Here is an 18292-nt window from a genome sequence, read left to right on the forward strand (position 1 = left end):
CTCCTCCCCGTTTTAAATCTTTTATAAAAAAAAAATATTCGTTCTTGGTCTTTCACCATCTCCGACCGAACAGGAGAGAGAGAGAGAGAGAGAGAGAAGTTGGTCGCCGAGGCCTAGCGGAAATAGGTCAATCCCCGGGCTTTCCTGGCGAGCCGGGCCGGGCTGCGGGTGAAGGAAGGCGGGCGGGGCAGGGGTGTTGGGTGGGTGGGGTGGGGGGGGAGAGGGCACGGGGGTAAGCCGGAGGGCAAGTTGCCGTCAGGTTTGGGAAGTGGACCAGACGGGCGCCCAATGCAGCTTCTCGGCGGACGACTGCTTCGCATTTCACCGTCTCCATCCAACCAGCAGCACCTCCATTACCGTCTGGCGGTGGGGACCTACCCACTCACCCTGATTTAAAAGTAAGTGTCTACCTCTCACAGCTTGGGACCTCTTCACTCCTTCTGTTTGTTGTTTTTTTGTTTTGGGTGGGGGTGATGGTGCTGTGCCTGTTCAACCTGTGGATACTTTTACATTCACTTTCTCCTCCTGTGTGTCCTCCCTCCCTCTCTTCCTGGTACCACTGGGGGAGGGGGCGGCTGGCAAGATTATCTTTCAAACGTGAAAATCATTGCACGAAGCATTTCAGGGCACATCATGTTTTGCTGATTTACTGAGCAGTGCCCGATTGCAGGGTTCTGAAAGGAATGCGTCATATGTGGGAGTGCAGAGGGCACTATTCAGTTGAGGTGTACAGAATTATGAGGGGCCGAAGTGGAGATGCATTTCCCTAGGCAGCGAACGGGTGTAAACTGGAGGTGGAAGGTTTCGGTGAAAGTTGGGGTTCTGTTAGCCAGAGTATGGTACAGTCTGGAGCCTGACCTGAAAGGGTGTTGAGGCAGAATCCCTGTGCTGGAAATGCTGGAACCAACATGACTATGGACCAAGAGCAGACAGTGGGGTAAAGTGGATGGTTCTTCCTCTGCTGTCATTGAGGTGATGGGCTGAATAGCCTAATCCATGCTTTAAATTTCTTAATTGTTAGCTCAGTCTGAGTTCTATAAGACAAGAGCAGAATTAGGCCCATATTGGATCTGCTTCGCCAATATAGATGCTCTTCAGGAAAATAAATCAACTTGACATCTTTTCCCAGTTCACTATTCAAAGGCCAAGGCAGTTTTATAGAAAAAAATTGATGTTCATCGTCAGTTGAGAGGGGAATGAGGCTGGACTGTGATGCTGATCACAGTTAAATAGCTTGTCAATAGCTTTTGTTAAAATCTGTGCAGAAAGAACAAAAATTGGATGAGTTACTTGAGTATCTGGTATCTGTGGATTTCAATGTTAGTGGAAGTTAGTGTGTTCATCGAGTGGCCCTCACTTGACTGCATCCTATTTCTGCAAAGGATGTGAAGGCATTTGAGACAGCGTATAGGGCGGCACGGTGGCTTAGTGGATAGCACTGCTACCTCGCAGCACCAGGGTCCCAGGTTTGATTCCAGCCTCGGGCAACTGCCTGTGTGGAGTTTACACATTCTCCCCATGTCTGCGTGGGTTTCCTCTGGGTGCTCCGGTTTCCTCCCACAGTCCAAAGATGCGCAGGTCAGGTGGATTGGCCGTGCTAAATTGCCTATAGTGTTAGGGAAGTGGGTCTGGGTGGGTTACTCTTTGAAGGGTCAGTGTGGACTGGTTGGGCTGAACAGCCTGTTTCTACACTGCAGGGAATCTAATCTAATCTAATCATAAAATGTTTACAAGAATGACTTCAGGGATGTGGGGTGTGGATTGAGTGCAGATGCTGGGCAGTTGAGAGTAAACAAAGCACATGGAATTTTTTTTTGTTGAAGGGCTGAAAACCAGAGCAGGCCAATTGAAGTTCAGTGGCAAAAATACTGACAGCAACATGAAGAAAATAACTTTGAGAAATAGTTTTTCTTAGTGGTGAGTGGGCTAGGATTCAGAATGCTCTACCAGCATGTGTGGTAAAAGTGTGTTCAATCTTTTTTTTAAGGGAGTTAGATAATTGTTTCAAATAACTTGTGGCCTGTGGGTGGGGAGAAAAGAGTTGGACTAGCAGAGTTGTGCTTGTAGTGAGCTGGGCTGGAGATGACGGACCGAGTGGCAGTCATAGCCATTATGATGATAGAGTTGATCTAAACATTGGGTTAGAAATAATGTTTTTTAAAAAATCAAAATAGTCATTTAATCCATCAGAACTTTATTTTTGGAGATTGGCTCATCCATCCTGAAATCTGGTTGGATTTTAAATAGACTGCATGTTTTTCTTTTTCTTTTATCCCCCAGCAAATTATTCCAAACAGTTGCTGGTGAGGATGAAAGATCTTCCTCATGTAAGCTTTTCTATGATTTGTCAATCTGCTGTGCTGCTGAGGAGGCAGTTCACAGCCTGTTTCGAGTTCCCATAATTTAAAAGGTGTAGACTTCAATGTGTAATTTCCTTTAGTTGCTGGATCTTGGTTGTTCAGTGGAATGGAATTTGGTTTATTTAAAGTGTTGATAGTGAGGGGGAAAGGAGTATATCATTGCCAATGTGTGTTTTATGTTCACTGTCTTAACCACTATTCAATGATTTCTGCTGGAAAACTGTCTCCCTTGCATTAGAATAGGTTCTGACTTAGTCTTGGGCCCCAAAAGGCTCACAAGAACAGAGCAGCATAGGGTGACAGCTGAATTGATAGGTCATCACCTGCGCAGGAGATGAGTGCTCCTGAACAACTGAATTTAGAATACCTGCAGTAAGTTCCCTGTCTGCTGAAGCAACTGGTCCCACACAGAGGTTGCAGGATAGGAGGTTGCAATCTATCTTGAATTGATAACTTAGGCACACAACAATTACTGGAGACCACTGAGGTTGATGGGAATGATTCCTTTCAAAGATTTAATATCACAGGAGAAAATCAGAGGACAGAGGGGCAAAAGCAATTGGAGAAATTTAGAATTACATGCGCTGAATAATGTGTTCTACATAGCAATGAAGCTTCACAGTTAGTCAGGTTATTTGGACTTGAGTGATGTAATGTGACAGATTGTTTCAAGCATTTCAAAATTGTTTTATATCTCTCCATTATCATGTCATAGTATGCACCATGAAGAATGTCAAGATGATTTAATATTAGAAGATACGTGCAACACAATGGGAGGATTTTTTTTGTTTGTTCTCCGAGTGGCTTCATGATGTTTATCCAAGTGGATTATACAAGACTTGTGCATTCCTGATGCAGGCATGTAAAGTGGTACTGAGGGAATCCTGTATAGTCTGAGCTACTGTCCTTTGTTTGAAACTTCAAACTATTGTCCTGCCAGTAGATATTCCATGTCAATGTTTGAGCAAGCATATAAGGGAGTATTCTTATTTAATTAGCGCCACAGTAAACAAATGAACTAGTCGTTTTTATTATTGCAGATATATTGCCAATGTAGAATGGCTACCAAGTTTGCACTATAAAGAAGATTGTGAATTTTGGAGAGATTTAATCCAAACAGTATAAATGTTCATTTGTCTTATTTACACTGGTCCAGTTTTGGTTATGGTACGTAATGTGAATTTGCTGATTTGTGATGAGAAAGATAAGGTCCTTATCGCTTAACTGAGTCATCGGGTGTAAAGTATTCCATATTGTTTATTTGACAAGTATAGTTCAACTGAAATGACATTCTCAGTCACAAAGGTACATGCCTGTATGTGATTCTGTGTATATTTAATCTAGAATTAAGAACTATTAAAATGCCAATCACTAAGATGTGTCCTCACCTGTGGTACTTTGCTGATATGTGCAGGGAATAATTGCATTATCTTAAGTGCTCTGATCTGGAAGAAAGGGAGATAGGGTTGTGGTGAAGGAAAGGTTTGATTTGGGAACAGTGGTAGTGTAATAGCTGGGTCGATTAATCACATGGTCTGACCAGGGTGTAGTTTCTGCAGGTTAACTTTGCAACTCTGAAGAGAGATTTAAGGTTAAAGTTTGCTCCCAATGTTCTAGAATCACTGACCATTATCGATGAGGAAGCTGATTTAATTAGGCTGCCTCTTAATTTTAATTGCCTTAACAATGTCAAACAATAACCCTTACTTTGGAAAATATTATACAACACATTCAATGTGTTCTATATCCTAAATTGGATTGGTTTACAGAGGGGCTTCGATTATCTTAAGGACACAGGCGGGGAGTATTTCGTTCAGTTAATCGAATCCCGGATAATCGAATTCTGGATACGTGGATTAGCTGAGCATCGGGACATTGCGATCCTGCCAGATAATCCGATATTCAGATAATCGAGGTTCCTCTGTACTTCACTAAAGAAAGTTTTCTGATGGGGCTAATTTAATTTTGTATGTTGAATTATTTTTAATTGTTAGGCACTTTTATATCTTTCTCTTACTGTCAGTGTTGGTTGAAAGATTGGAACAACCGAATTGGTCAGCAAAGTAATAGATGCTCATCTTTTGCTAATTGGAGCATTGTTTGGGGATTTTGCATTTGAACCCAGAACCTAAAATGAATTCCATTGCTGATCATTTTGGAAAATGTGCACGTGGCTGTTGGAAGGAGATAATTGAGTTTGGCTCTGATGTCATGTAAAGTCGGACTGTGGGCTGATGCTTTCCGCAGGTAAATGCACAAAGGGTGAATGATTGTTTGAGGTTGAAGGGGTGCTTGTGACTATGTAACTTTATCCCACTGGAGTGGGAGATGGGAATATCGCATGAGATTTCATGATTCCCTAGTTTACCTTGATCAATGTCTCTCTTTTTAATCAAGTGCTGTTTAACTAATTCACAGTGACCTAGTTACACCACCTGCAATAATGGCAGCTGGAAAAGGAATGGGTTTGATCTGAAATCTTACTAGAAACAACTAAGAATAGCTTTTAACAGTAATCGGAATGGTAAACCATGTGTTGCTTAAACTGCTTTCCCTAGTTCAGCCTTCATTGCTGTGCCTTTTTCTGTACCTTAAGAAAGACTGTTTATCATTGTTGCTTAACAAACTCACATGAACTTTCAGGAAGAAAAGATTAGCTCTACAAAGCTTATTCCATTTGGGAAACTGTCAACCCTACGTAACCTCCATCTTGTACCACTTAATCCCTGGTCTGAATGTCTCCTGAACCTGTTTATATCGTTTCGGAACATTTCTTTGGCAATTCGTTTTGCAACACACACATCCCTTTCTGAGCATCAAAAGAAATTACCCAAACTTCCCTTGGCTGAGTTGTAGTCCTGGTATTTGGAACTTTTATATATTTTGTTTAAACATTCGCCCAATCTTGCTTTCACTGGCAGCTCAGCTGAGATTGGAAGCTTGCCATGTTTGAGACAGTACATCTCAATGATTCATAACGTCACTGTGAACCTAAGCCCAACTATCCCATAGTGAACCTGTTTGCACTTTGACATGCCCTATCCTCTTACGAAGCTTTAGCTATATCCCCACCTTGGGTGATGCTGGAGGGAGTTGTTGAAGGGTTGAAGAGGTGTGCAGCTTTGCAGGGTAGTGCATGTTCTCCGAAAACTTGGCTCTTTCTGTTGCACATAACAGCACGTTTTAATTTGAACCATGCACATGAGAAAACTGCGGGTTTAACATTCTCACCTTAGGTTGAGTTATCTGATCTCTGAATGTATGACAGTGAAAATGGTATATTCAGCATCTCTGGCAAGTGATCGCACTGGATTCTTGCAGTTAACTGTCTTGTCCACTGATTTCGTAGTGAAATGGTGCGTGTACAGCATTGGATGAGTTTGTGGTTCAACGTGGTATGATTAACCTGTGCGTAAACACTTGGACAATATACCAGAGATGACTACACTCTGGCAAGTGTCAGCACACAGCAGGAGAGCAAGGAAGAAAACATTTCGTTTGAGAGGGGAAAGATATGAAAGAGACCTAAGGGACAACTTTTTCACGCAGAAGGTGGTACGTGTATGGAGTGAGCTGCCAGAGGAAGTGGTGGAGGCTGGTGCAATTGCAACATTTAAGAGGCATCTGGATGGGTATATGAATAGGAAGGGTTTGGAGGGAAAAGGGCCGTGTGCTGGCAGGTGGGACTAGATTGGGTTGGGATATCTGGTCGGTATGGACGGGTTGGACCGAAGGGTCTGTTTCCATGCTTTACATCTCTATAAAAACAGCTGAAAGAAATCTTTCCTTACCTGCTTCACAGGCTGGCCACTGGTTTGGTTCCAGAAACTCTGAATAATTCTCTTCCCCCCCCCCCCCCCCCTCTTGCTGGTTTTGTTTATGAAATGTTACAATAAAATCACCTTGGTAACAATATATAACCATGTAATTCTTGCAACATCCACTATATCTAAAGTAGAGCATTCTTGGCGCGCTGCACTGCTGTTGTAAGGCCCATTGCCAGACTTGGTAACAATATTAAAGTACATGTGTTTCCTGAGCTGCTGAACTATTTGGGCCAGCAACATACCCCCATATTGTGTGTTGTCTGAGCAGACCTGTTGGGGGAGGTGTTGATCTGAGGTTAGGCACTGTTCTTCCAGATAGGGCTGAATGGGAGGGGCTGCTGCTGCTAACGTACTGAACTGGTTACATTTGCCAATGACGCAATGTTAGAGGAGTGACTTTTCTAGGAAGAAGGATGCAGCATAAAATTTGCAAAGAAACTCCAATTACATATTGAACCTGACACACACTAAACAATCATGACTTCTTCCGTGTATATTAAAAGGAGCACGGGCATAAAAAGAGCAACCACTGCATGAAATGAGATTGGCACATCGAGAAAGAAATTGAGAGTAACTACCTGTACAAAGCTGACATCTTCGGGATAAAAGACAAATACAATGAACCAGTTTAAGAAGCTTTAAATAAAAATTGTTATATAGTCAGGAAAGAGAAGGGGCTCTTGTGGCACAGTCATAGTGTCTGGGCCAGAAAGTTTGGGTAGAGGTCTCACCTGCCCTGGAAGTGTATAGTCAGGAGAGATAGCAGTTATAGAATGCACTGGTTAGCTATGCTTAGAGTGCAGTTCAGTGGTAATACCCACACAAGCTAAATTTACATCCGAGAAAAGAAACAGTACAGGCCCCAGGTGAAAATGCAGTGAGCTACAAGTTAAGGTTAATGAAGCTTAACCTTTGCAGTTAATAACAAAGTCAGCTAAGTAGACCCATCAATGTATCTAAATATTACAATATCTAAAGTTCGACAATACTTCAGGCCACTGGAAAGGTATAAATTGAAATTGGTGAATTGAATTTTCGAGGAGTTAACAGAAATATTGCCTACACTGATTATATATTTGGAATAATTTAACTCCTACGTAATATGGTGATTGTTCACAACCAAAATGTATGAATGAATGTGTTAAGAATGTGTGGCATCAGCTGTTTGATTGCACCCTGTCATTTCTTTTTTTCGTTAGATACAAGAAATTGTCCTGAGCAGATGTCTTGGAGCATAATGCATGGCTGCTTTCTTGTCTGTGCTTGCACTCAATACAGAAATCTAAGATAGCTCAGGAAACAAAATGTGAGAGTGGCTGAAAATTTTGGTTACTCATATAGTTGACATTTGCAAGGCACTTGTGTGCAAGTTATCCTTGTTATAGATTGCTCTGGTCATATTTCTTGAAAGGAACATTGCCAACTACCTATAAATAGGACTTGGATAAATAGTGACTTTTAACTGTGGAGAAATCCATCACAAACCCTTGTGGTTGAGTTGACACATTCAAACTTCTTCCCCTCAGCTTTTGCCAATGATGGTGAGCGGTTTGATGAGGAAACAGTGTTGGTTTTACTTATTTCTTGTATCCGGTGTCCCTTGTGTATACCTCCAAAATGTCTGTCCTCTCAGACAAATCAAAATCCACATCTTTTCCTTTGCATTTTCCTGATAATCAGTGCTCCCTTGGCTAGTTATGCTTTCTGTAATTGCAGCATTATTGGAGAGGCATTGATGTTATCAATGTTGCAGAGACTTAAACATTGCTAAAGGAGGCAAGAGGTCAAAGCTATTTGTCTTGCAGTCATCAGGACTAAGTTGCAAAATGATAAACATCAACTTCTTGTCTCCTTTTAGTAATGCAGAGACCTCAACTCTTTCAGTTATCCTTATGTAACTATAGATTCTGTGCTACTTATCTCCATGGTTGCTCTCTGTTCTTGCTACCCCTTCTTAGTATTTGAAGTGAGAGTCTTTGTTTAAAATCAAGGCCACTCGTAGTTTTATATATGTTACTACTCCCTGAATCTAACTCCTCCCTTCTCCTGTTTCTTCCTCTCCTGTTGTATTTTGTTAATCAAACTCCTACTCCAACCCTGATCTGGAGGTGAGGTTATAAAACTATCTTTCTTAAAATCCCTACTTCTGTCAAACCAAATAACTTAAAATCATGCTTAAACCATCCTTTTCGGTTATTGCTGTATCTTTCCTGCATTTCTCAAGTTTCAGATCTATTTTTGCCTTGCATCTAGGTACCCAGCTCTCTCATTGTCTATTTGGGATTCTGCAGCATTGTCTCTTTCCCCATAAGACACAGATGTGACGATTAGAGTCACGAGTGACCTTGTGTTTGGTCACCATGGCTATTTTTATAATCCCTTTATCATCCACAAATCTCTTGCTTTGATCTTTCTAGCCCTATTCAATGTCTTGACAGCATGTCTCTACGAGTCTGTTCACCATTTGGTCCATTTGGTACTTAAGGCTGCCTTAACTAACTGTGAATTCCCTCAATAAGTGTACCAGGGATAAATCCTAGTTTCTTTCCTTTTTCAGCATTTGTATGTTACAGTTATATCAATTAAATACACCATTCTGCTACCTCTTGACTCCAAGACTTACTTCACTTTAACTATCTGTTCCAATTTTTAAATTCATCATAATTTCTGGCAGCATTAAAGATGTAGTTTTGAAATCTCATCAGCTCCTGCCTTCCACTTCGTCTTGGGTTAAATCCAGTGGTATCAAAATCTTGATGTTTTCCTTTCTGACAATCAGGTTTCTATCCCATGTCATTTGTAATAATACTGTCTTTCATGATTAGACCAACTTCTACATCTTCCCTTTCTCCTATAGTGTTGATGAGATTCTTAACTTGAAGTGACAAAGATGGGTCTTAAAGTATCTGCAAAAATGTTTGTGTGTCGCTTCCCTAATGGCAATTCAGAGCAAGTTCTCTATCCTCAACCCAACACACTTCCATCATCCTGATCTCTGCTTGACTTCCTATCTCATTGTATGTTCGTTTCAAATTCCTTGTCCCTTTATTTCTGAGTGCCTGCACAGGCTTAGCTCATGTCCCTACTGGTATCTTTATATCACAGAGACCTCAAGTTAAAACCCTGTGAATTGTTTCTGATATGCATGGTGATGATCATTAAACATTTCAAAGAAAAATTTACGCATCAGAATTTTTGTGGATGGTTACCAAGACAGCTACAATTCTTTGGGTGTGGACCTAGGAAATAGCAACTACATCTGGAAGTGACTGGTAAAGTTGCAGGTAGTAGAGCAAGAGAGAAACAAGGGAGATAAACACTGACCACTTGAGTGGCATAACAGTACAAATTTGAGAACAACATCAAGCTGTTGGCTGCCATCAAAGATTGTGAATGTTGGAGAGCCATGATTTAAAAGATTTGTAGATAGAGGAGCAGTATTTCATTTTTGAAAATTCTGTGAACTGAGAGAGACCGATCAACCTGAAAGTTTCTAAGACTATTGGGAAAACTGTATTAACCTATAAACAATGCATTAATTGGATAAGAAGGAATGATTAAGTTAGTGTGCTAATCATTAGTTGGATTGGTGGGCCTGGTAGTAAAGAAGCTTAGCTGATAGGGTCTTGTGACGCAGTGGTAACATCCCTAACTTTGTACCAAAAGTTCCAGGTTCACGTCCTATCTCAGGATGTGATAGTGATGTATGTGTATCATTCCACATTCATACAAGCGGTGTTTGTGTTTGAAGTGGGATATGGAGGAGCTAGTTAAGGTGAATGAAGGTTTGCATAAGGGACATTGTTGCCACCATTAATCAAGGGTAGTTGTTGATTTCCAGCATTGGGTAGAATGCTTACAAAAGTTGATTCTGACATAAAGTAGGTTTCATTGACCAAAAGATAAAGGATATTAACTTCAAAAGATTTTCCCTTTCTGCATGTTGAGAATTAAATAAATGTGAGGGAAAAAGTGAGGACTGCAGATGCTGGAGACCAGAGTTGAAAAATGTGGTGCTGGAAAAACACAGCAGGCCAGGCAGCATCCGAGGAGCAGGAGAATCAATGTTTCGGGCATAAGCCCTTCTTCAGGAATTCTTCATTCCTGAAGAAGGGCTTATGCCCGAAACGTCGATTCTCCTGCTCCTCGGATGCTGCCTGGCCTGCTGTGATTTTCCAGCACCACATTTTTCAAAATTAAATAAGTGTGTACATCTATCCCTCCAGGACCACTAGTCCATATTCTACTGGGTGCCTCCTTGCAGTTTGTGGTTCTGTCTTAAAAGCTTGCCTAGTACTGTTTTGTGAGATTGTAATGCTGTCAACAGTCTCTTGCTCAGTGAAATATCCACTTATTCCTGTAGTCGTCCAAGGCATTCCTTAGGCAAACATATTTGGGGAGGAGTGATTGTGTGAATCACTTAAACTTCTGCTTGGTGGTTAATGATTGTGATGGGAGTGTGCCTGTTTGGATATGAATCGAGAGCAGGATTTTGACACTTAAAATACTGTTTTCCTCTCCCTCTGTCTGCCCCTTTCTGTCTCCTCCTATTTGAAATTCATTATATCAGTTCACTAATGATGAATGGACATTACATTGATACACCAGAAGAGTGGCTCTTCTTTCTTACTTGTTTCACCACTTTAGCAGAGATGTGGTTAAGAGAGAAATGTTGGTGGAGATTAGGATCAGAAATAAACTTGAAAGTAATGCATGTGTCTTCCAGTCTTACCTCTATATGTTTCAGAGAATATAGAACATGTCTACAGATGGCCTATTGGGCCAGGATAGATCCGAACATCATCATAGTTGCTGCTTGCAGTGGAAATGCGAGAATGTGCTTTGATTTTTTTTTATTGAAGTGTTTGTACTGTGCCCGAAGACCAGTATAGAAGTTGGACTGGACATTTATTTCTCTCCTCATTGTTTCATACTCAAGCAAATGATTTAATGATTTGCAATTCTGTGGGAAAGCTGTTAGTCTAATACTATTGAGAGCTTAGTGATGGGTCTTTTCAAATCACTTAACACTGCACCAATCAATACCTACAAATCACTGTCTAGTCAGCTGTTATGGAGGAAGAAACTTTAAATTTAAAGTTTGTCAAAAACAAATAATTATTAGAAACAGGTTACAGTTGAATTTGGGCCCTTAATACTTTCTTTCAGCGCCTGGTTGAGGAAAAGAAACCGAAGCAGAGCTAAATAGCAGCCAGTAAAATTCACTGTTTTTTTTAATTTATTCATGATATGTAGGTGGTGTTAACAAGATCAGCATTTGCCCATCCCTAAATGCCCTTACATTAAAGTAAATTGCAAGATCCATTTCAGATGGCTGTTAGGAGTCAACCACATTGCTATGGGTCTAGATTCACATGTAGGTCATATCTTGCAAGGGTGAAGCAGATGGGTATTTACAGCAATCCATGATAGTTTTCTGGTCACCATTACTGAGTCTAGCTTGAAAGCTATTTCCTAAACCACTCACTTGGAGGTGTTATTGTTCACTTCTGGAAGAGCTGGAACTTGAACCTGGCCTCCTGGTTCAGAGATGGGGATACAACACGCCACCACAAGACCACTGAGATTATCTTTAAATTCCAGATTTGTTAATTGAATTCATATTCCACCAGTTCCTGTGGTGTTTTTGAACTCCTGTCCCAGAAGCATCAGCTAACTTTAGTTCAAGCCAGTAGTAAAGTGTAGGCAAGGAGTTTATAGGTATTTCAGTCAATCTATTAAGACATGTTATGACACACCTCTGGAGCTGGTGGGACTTGAACCCAGATCTTCTGGCTCAGAGGTAGTGACAATATCACTCTGCCACATGAGCCCAAAGTATCTGCGACTTGGTCAGGAAGTGACAATTCAGCAAGGCTCACTTGGAATTTGAACCCAAGTGCTTTCATGTACTCAGTCACTGATCATTCTAAAGTGAGAATTAAACTCCTAGATCAACAGGTCAGCTATACAAGGAATTATAAAACTCCTGACCAGAAATTGTGGCATATCATTTGGCTGGGGTGAAAGTGATGGGATTTAATTGTTGCACCAGGGTGGACTGCATCAGCACCTGCAGGGACAGGCAAGTGTCAAAGCCATGTCAGTCTGGGAGCATGGATGTCACTGATACCTAAATAACAATTTTAAGAGGAAAGTACGTCCGTAAGAGAGAATTGTCATTTCATCTGGATGCCAGTGATTGTCGTTTAGATTAATGCTTGCCACGCTGTCTTTATTTCGCAGCCTTCCTATGTAAGAAATAAATGGCAAATGATGGTGGGCTCTTCATCTGCGATGGACATCACGCCAGCATGTGCATTTTCATTTGGTCATGGGAATGTGATCTGAAAGATAACAAGCTTGATGATTTTATTTCCTTCATCCCTAGCATCTGTGTTCTTAACTGCTAACCAAATTGAATTAGCTAAACCAAATATATCATAAACTGAGCTTGGGACCTAGTGATCTATGTACCTCAGTACTGCAACTTCAGTGTAACTGTTTCCCTTTGCTTCAAAATTAAGTGCAACTTTAATGAATCTGATGCAGCATGTAAACCAGTCCCATGCCAGCATGCCTGATCTCACACCAAGCTTTCAGTTAACTGAGATTTGTAACCCTTTGTGGTGGCAAATGAACATATAAATGCTTGATTGGAGAAAGCTTGGAGTTGAAGTCCTCTGTCGTATCTGACCTGCCTGTAGTCGACATTTCGGTTCTACTGAGCTGCACCACTTGCAAGCGATGGCCCGTCAAATAGTCAGCTTTTTCAGGATAGGATGTACAATGGCAAAAATAGGAAGGAGCATCAGACGCTTGTTTTAACATGCCCATCAATAGATGGGTCTTCAGGGATTGCATTCATTTTCTAATTTAATAAGGCAAACTAAATTCCATCTTTAAAAGAACTCCAGGGGATGCTCCCAAATACTGTAGCTGTGACCTCACCCTCCCTCTCATCACCTTGCCTCTTAAAATAAAGGCCTTTTTATATATTGTTTGGAAAAGCTCCACCAACAGAGACCTGTACACCTATGTAGAATGATGAAGAGTATCCACTTTGCGCATAATGTCTGGAGACTTCTGAAGGGTAAGTATCTGTTTTTCTCTCCATTTTACCAGTTTGATGGTGTGAGGGAATTATTGGGAGTGCAGAGGTTTTTAATGATATGTCTGCCAGAAAAGGAAATCTTCATTCAACCTTGATTCTGCTTGTTGGCTTTAGATGTGGCAGATGGTGGTGAGTGCAATGTGTAAATCATGGCATGCCAGAAGAGCAGGATACTGCTTTATCACAAAATCATCAAAGGATTGCTGGCTTCGAGATGTTTTCCTGGCCCGTTCACATATAAAGTATAACAGTACCAAGCAGTATGATTTGTTTATAGATTTGTCTGCTTCCAAACTTGGATTGGATCTTGAGTGTATTTTTAGCTCCAATAAAGTCCTGCTGATGCTAATAGGGAGCTGATTTAGCAAAGAAACCTCAATAAAAATGGCAATCTCAGCTAGGATTAATGTTAAAATATGTCATCTCGAGCACTGTTTCTTCATCCTGCGCTGACTTTGATTTCCTGTGCAAAATATAAAACTGCTGAATGGGTTTGCAATGCAAACGTGTTTCCATCAGGGCTGCTTCATGAACTGGGTGCCATTTCTGAATTGAAATATGTGGGTGGCCCAAGTGTGGGTGGATGTAGATGGCTGAGGTCATTAAAGTGCTGCAGCAGTTTGATTGCAGGAAACGTCTGAATGAATTTACTCCCCCAATAAGCAGAATGGTGTTTACTGAACAAAATGAAAATATTTAATATTTGGGTACGTTGGCTGCCAATAAGAGGAAGCCTGGAGTGTAACTTGTGTGGGCTTTCCCTGGGTACTTTTATTTGAAGCTATGAAAAAGATAGTGCAGGTGTGATGCTTTGTAAGTTGCTGAAGGAAATGACTTGGGCTCTATGCCTACTAATCACTCATAGGCCTAAAAGGAAGGTTCTTGCTGCCTTGCTCAATGAGATGCAGAAAACGGAAAGAATGTGCTATTTAGTATCACTGGAATAAAGCTGAGGTTAAGGGTAAAAGCCCCAAATACTTTGACTAATGTTTCATGCCAGAACGTGAGAGAAGCCCCTTCAGCAACTGTGACCATTAGAGCCTTGCTAGGTGACAGACAAATTGCCACTCTCATCTGAGTTAGCTGGGGTAGGTAGCATTGAGAGTTTAGGAGATTGTTGGAGCCTGCTGATTGACTACACGGTAAACAACAGGTAAGAGGATAAAGTTTGAGCTTAGTTATGCTCCGAGACCAGCAATCAATGTAACTAGTCACATCTGTCATGATGTAAGAACCATTCCTAGTTAGGTCTCAATCATCACCTTGAGAAGACTGACAATTGAAATGTACTGACATAGAGAAGGGAAGAGATGTTAGGTAAATTAACACTTGAATTAAAATCCTGTCTATTGTGGTTCAAGGAGTTGGAGCAAGTGTGATGTAACTTGGAGGTGATATAGCTGAAAATGGATGCACTGTGATGCAATTTTTAGTTTTGAATAGCTGACATTTTCCAGTGGGCTATACGATCTATCACATCTGCCATAAAACTGGAGAACGCAATCTTTTTAGACTTGTTCATATCCACCTCTAACTTGAATCCATCTTCATATGTTCTGTAGCACAGCTAACATGTTTCAGAACAGACATTATTTTCAGATGTCTTGCACAGTGGTTAATCATGGGATCTGGCTTATAGAATACTAACTGCAAATGGTAGAATTTCATCTTGAGTCTCCTGCCCAGTGTGGTCACCTGTTGAGCTTAATACTTCTTACCCCTGTCCATTTACCTTTGGATCATACTGTAATCGATATGTTGCCAATTACTGGTAGCTCTTGCCAGTTAACTTTTTTCTTAAAGCAGCTTAGGTATTGAGAATTAAGTTTCAGCAAACCTAAACTTGGTACTTATTTCATTTTGTGTGCGTGTGTCTGTTGCTCGCATGGTTTTAATCTCCTCTTTTCCTTTCTCTGACCCAACATTTGTGGTTTCCCTAATTATATTTTTATATGTCTCTTCTGTCAATCTATGATGTGTTTTTTTTTTCTTCTGCTATATCTTTGAAGGCAGTGACTCATCCTGACGTGCATTTCCGCCACTCCCTGGAGCACTTAACTACCTAGCTTGATTGTCTATTCTTATTACGTTAATTCGGCAGAGAATACTGGAAGTTTATTGATTATTGGATGGGAGGAAATTACAGCTGAACTTAATTTAGGTCTTACCCAGTAGCCAGATGTGTACTTTGCAGCAGGAAGAAAGGATTTGTGTTCATATAAAGTACAACCTTTTGGGTGCTTCCAGTCTTTTTCCAGTAGTATGTTTTGCACTGTAGTCACTGTTGGGTACATGGCAGCCAGTTTATGCACAGCAAGCTCCCACTAAACAATGGTATGGTTGTGAGCAGGCAAATAATTTGTCCTGTTGTTAGTTAAAGAATAAATATTGGCTCAGAACACCAGGGAAAACCCCCCTACATTTCTCTGAAACAGCACATCAGATTTCTTCATATCCAACAGAGAGCAGAATTGGCCTCAGTTTAACATCAAGATTATATTTTTGTGTTGAACTTTCTTGATACAAGACCTAAACCCATCACTGCCTTCAGATTTGGGAAAGATCAGGTGCAGGAGCTTTACCTGACTCTCTTCTATACTTTCCTCAAACCCACTGGTTCTGAGACCTATTTTCGCGTCACTCTGCTACCTGAAATGATGCCAGCCAATGCAGGTTTATGATCAGCACCTCCTGGTCGTGCGATATGTTTTCAAATTGAGAGGTTGGCTAACTGAGATGGTAGAAGTGGAAGTGAGGATTCAGTAGCGATGTAGTTTATAACCAGACCTGTACTGAAACTCTTGAGTTCACTGAAAATGGAGTTCCACTGTAGCTGGGTGTTTCAAGTTTGAACTTGGTCCTCCCGCTGTGTGGTGAGATAAAAACAGGAATGATCTGTTTATTAAAACCACGACTTATCAAGAAGATGAAAATATTTGTTGTGTGTTTTGACAATTTGTTGAGAAGGTTTTCTGCAAGGGATTCTGAAATGGTTAGATGTGTTTCTTTGACATTGCTCCTGATCAGTGTAACAGTGGTGAAATAATTGCATTGATTTAATAACATTTAAGAGCAAATTGAGTGTAGGGAAATAGGACAGAGAGAAATATCCACAAGGATTGCTAACTTAATTTTCTTGCATTAAGTTAATAGAACATTGGGTGAGTGTGTAAGGGTCTGTGTTCCTTCTAGCCTGGCACTCAAATTTTTATACACATGCAAACCAATACCTCAGATGTAGAGACAGGAAAATAAATTACTGCACAATATGTAATGTATGTAAACTGGTGTTTTGCTGAATAAACAACAATAATTAAAGAAGTACATATATGCATGCGTACATTCTGCTCTGTTTGCTGATGAATGGGCTGTCGAACTAGACCAATAGAAAGCATTCAGGCTCCCCCTTTTTCCCCCATGTATTGTTGGATGTTCATTCATTTTTCAGCTAAGCTATTTTCAGGCAAAGAAATTTAACTCTGTCTCTATATTGTTTGGGTTTTCTTCCCCCTTTAATTTTGTTCTTCTGATGTACATATTTTAAAATCTGGTCTAGCTTTTAGTTAGAACTTAACAAAGGGACCACCATTAAACAGGACATAGTGAGGTCCATGCGTATGATACTTAAAATGATACTTCAATATGACATTCTAAAACAACTCGTGAGTCCTTCCGTACAGTGATTACTGTTTGGGTGGAAGGTCAAATGGGGCAGCAGCACCACATCTGGCCATGGACTGAGTGACCGTGATTGAGTATATCCCTACAGGTGAGAGAACTTGCAGCAGATTCCTTCCACCTGCAAGCAAGGACGTCCTCTTTTTCAGTTCTCTTCTCAAATGCTTTGACTTTTGCTTCTAAGGATGCAATGTATTTTCTTTGTTTCAGGTGAGGGAAAGGCGCTGGAGTCTGTGCCTTACCCAGGTTAGCAATTTCACTTAAATGTGGACTTGGTGTGCTTAACAAAGGATTTCTTTGAAAAACTAATACCATCTTTGCCTTGCTCGCTAGATATATCCCTCCAAAACATTGGGAATTCTAGCCCAAGGGTGGATGTGTGGGGCTTGGTTAATGAGTTTAATTTACCAAGTGAGTTATTACGAGAGCGCCACTAGTTTCCAAGTTGCCTTCTCCGAAAAGGATTTCTTCCTGATGCTGATGGTCTGTCCCTAACTCTCTAATGTCCTCTTTCTGCTCTATACAGCTGATACAGTTTGATTCCTCCCTGGTTCTGTTTTGCTCATTCTTAAGATAAGGCTGTGTTGGCAAAGTCAGGCTTACCTGTCTCTAGTTGCCATGCATAAAGATGGTAGTGAGCTATCTTCAGCCACTGCAGTCTGTGTGACAAAAATAATTTGGATTGCTGTTAAGTAGGAAATTCTAGACATTGACTTAGAGGTCAGCAGTTTACAGCCCTGATCACCTAGTTTGTGGATTTGGGAGCTGCCTGTCGAACAAACCTGAGATACAGTATTGTGGGTAAAGCCCAATTACAATAGTCATGATCTGCTATATTTCATATCTGATTGCTTATGTACTGCAATCTCACGTTCAGAAATCTACTATTTGGAAGTTAAGCAGACCTGGCGTTTTTTTGAGTACAGTACTTTGTATGGTAGGCTGTCACCTATTTTGTTGAGTTAAAATAGATGCAGTGCTTGTATATATTCTTTCTGTCTGCAGCAGTCAGATTCCTGAGTATTAACATATGTAACTGCCAGGGTATGCAAGTGTATCACACTGCAAATCCTAAATTGGTTGTCGGTGTAATTCTTTGTACACGCAGGATTATCCAGCAAATGCTGTCCAATTATGAAACATGACGCTGGACATTGAATTGAGAGATTAGTAAGCAGAATCTGGTAGGAACCTTGCTTTCTGCAAACAGCCAAAGGGTTGTGCTGTTTGATACTATCTTCAGGATGTATGACCTACACACCTGATGTTATACCAACACAGAAGTTTATATATCCCATTCATCGTTTATGTAC

The 18292-nt window shown here is 40.8% G+C and overlaps 1 protein-coding gene across 1 annotated transcript in view; it reads left to right on the forward strand.

The window, feature by feature from the left end:
• Window positions 1-231: 231 nt before the first annotated feature.
• The window catches only part of LOC140489298 (serine/threonine-protein phosphatase 6 regulatory subunit 3-like), a 91617-nt gene continuing 73556 nt past the window's right edge, over window positions 232-18292 (forward strand). Inside the window, exon 1 of the mRNA XM_072588689.1 lies at window positions 232-398. The gene's annotated coding sequence lies outside the window, so the exon portion shown is untranslated. The remainder of the gene's footprint in view (window positions 399-18292) is intronic.

Source organism: Chiloscyllium punctatum, chromosome 18 (genome assembly GCF_047496795.1).
Source record: "Chiloscyllium punctatum isolate Juve2018m chromosome 18, sChiPun1.3, whole genome shotgun sequence".
Taxonomy (NCBI): domain Eukaryota; kingdom Metazoa; phylum Chordata; class Chondrichthyes; order Orectolobiformes; family Hemiscylliidae; genus Chiloscyllium; species Chiloscyllium punctatum.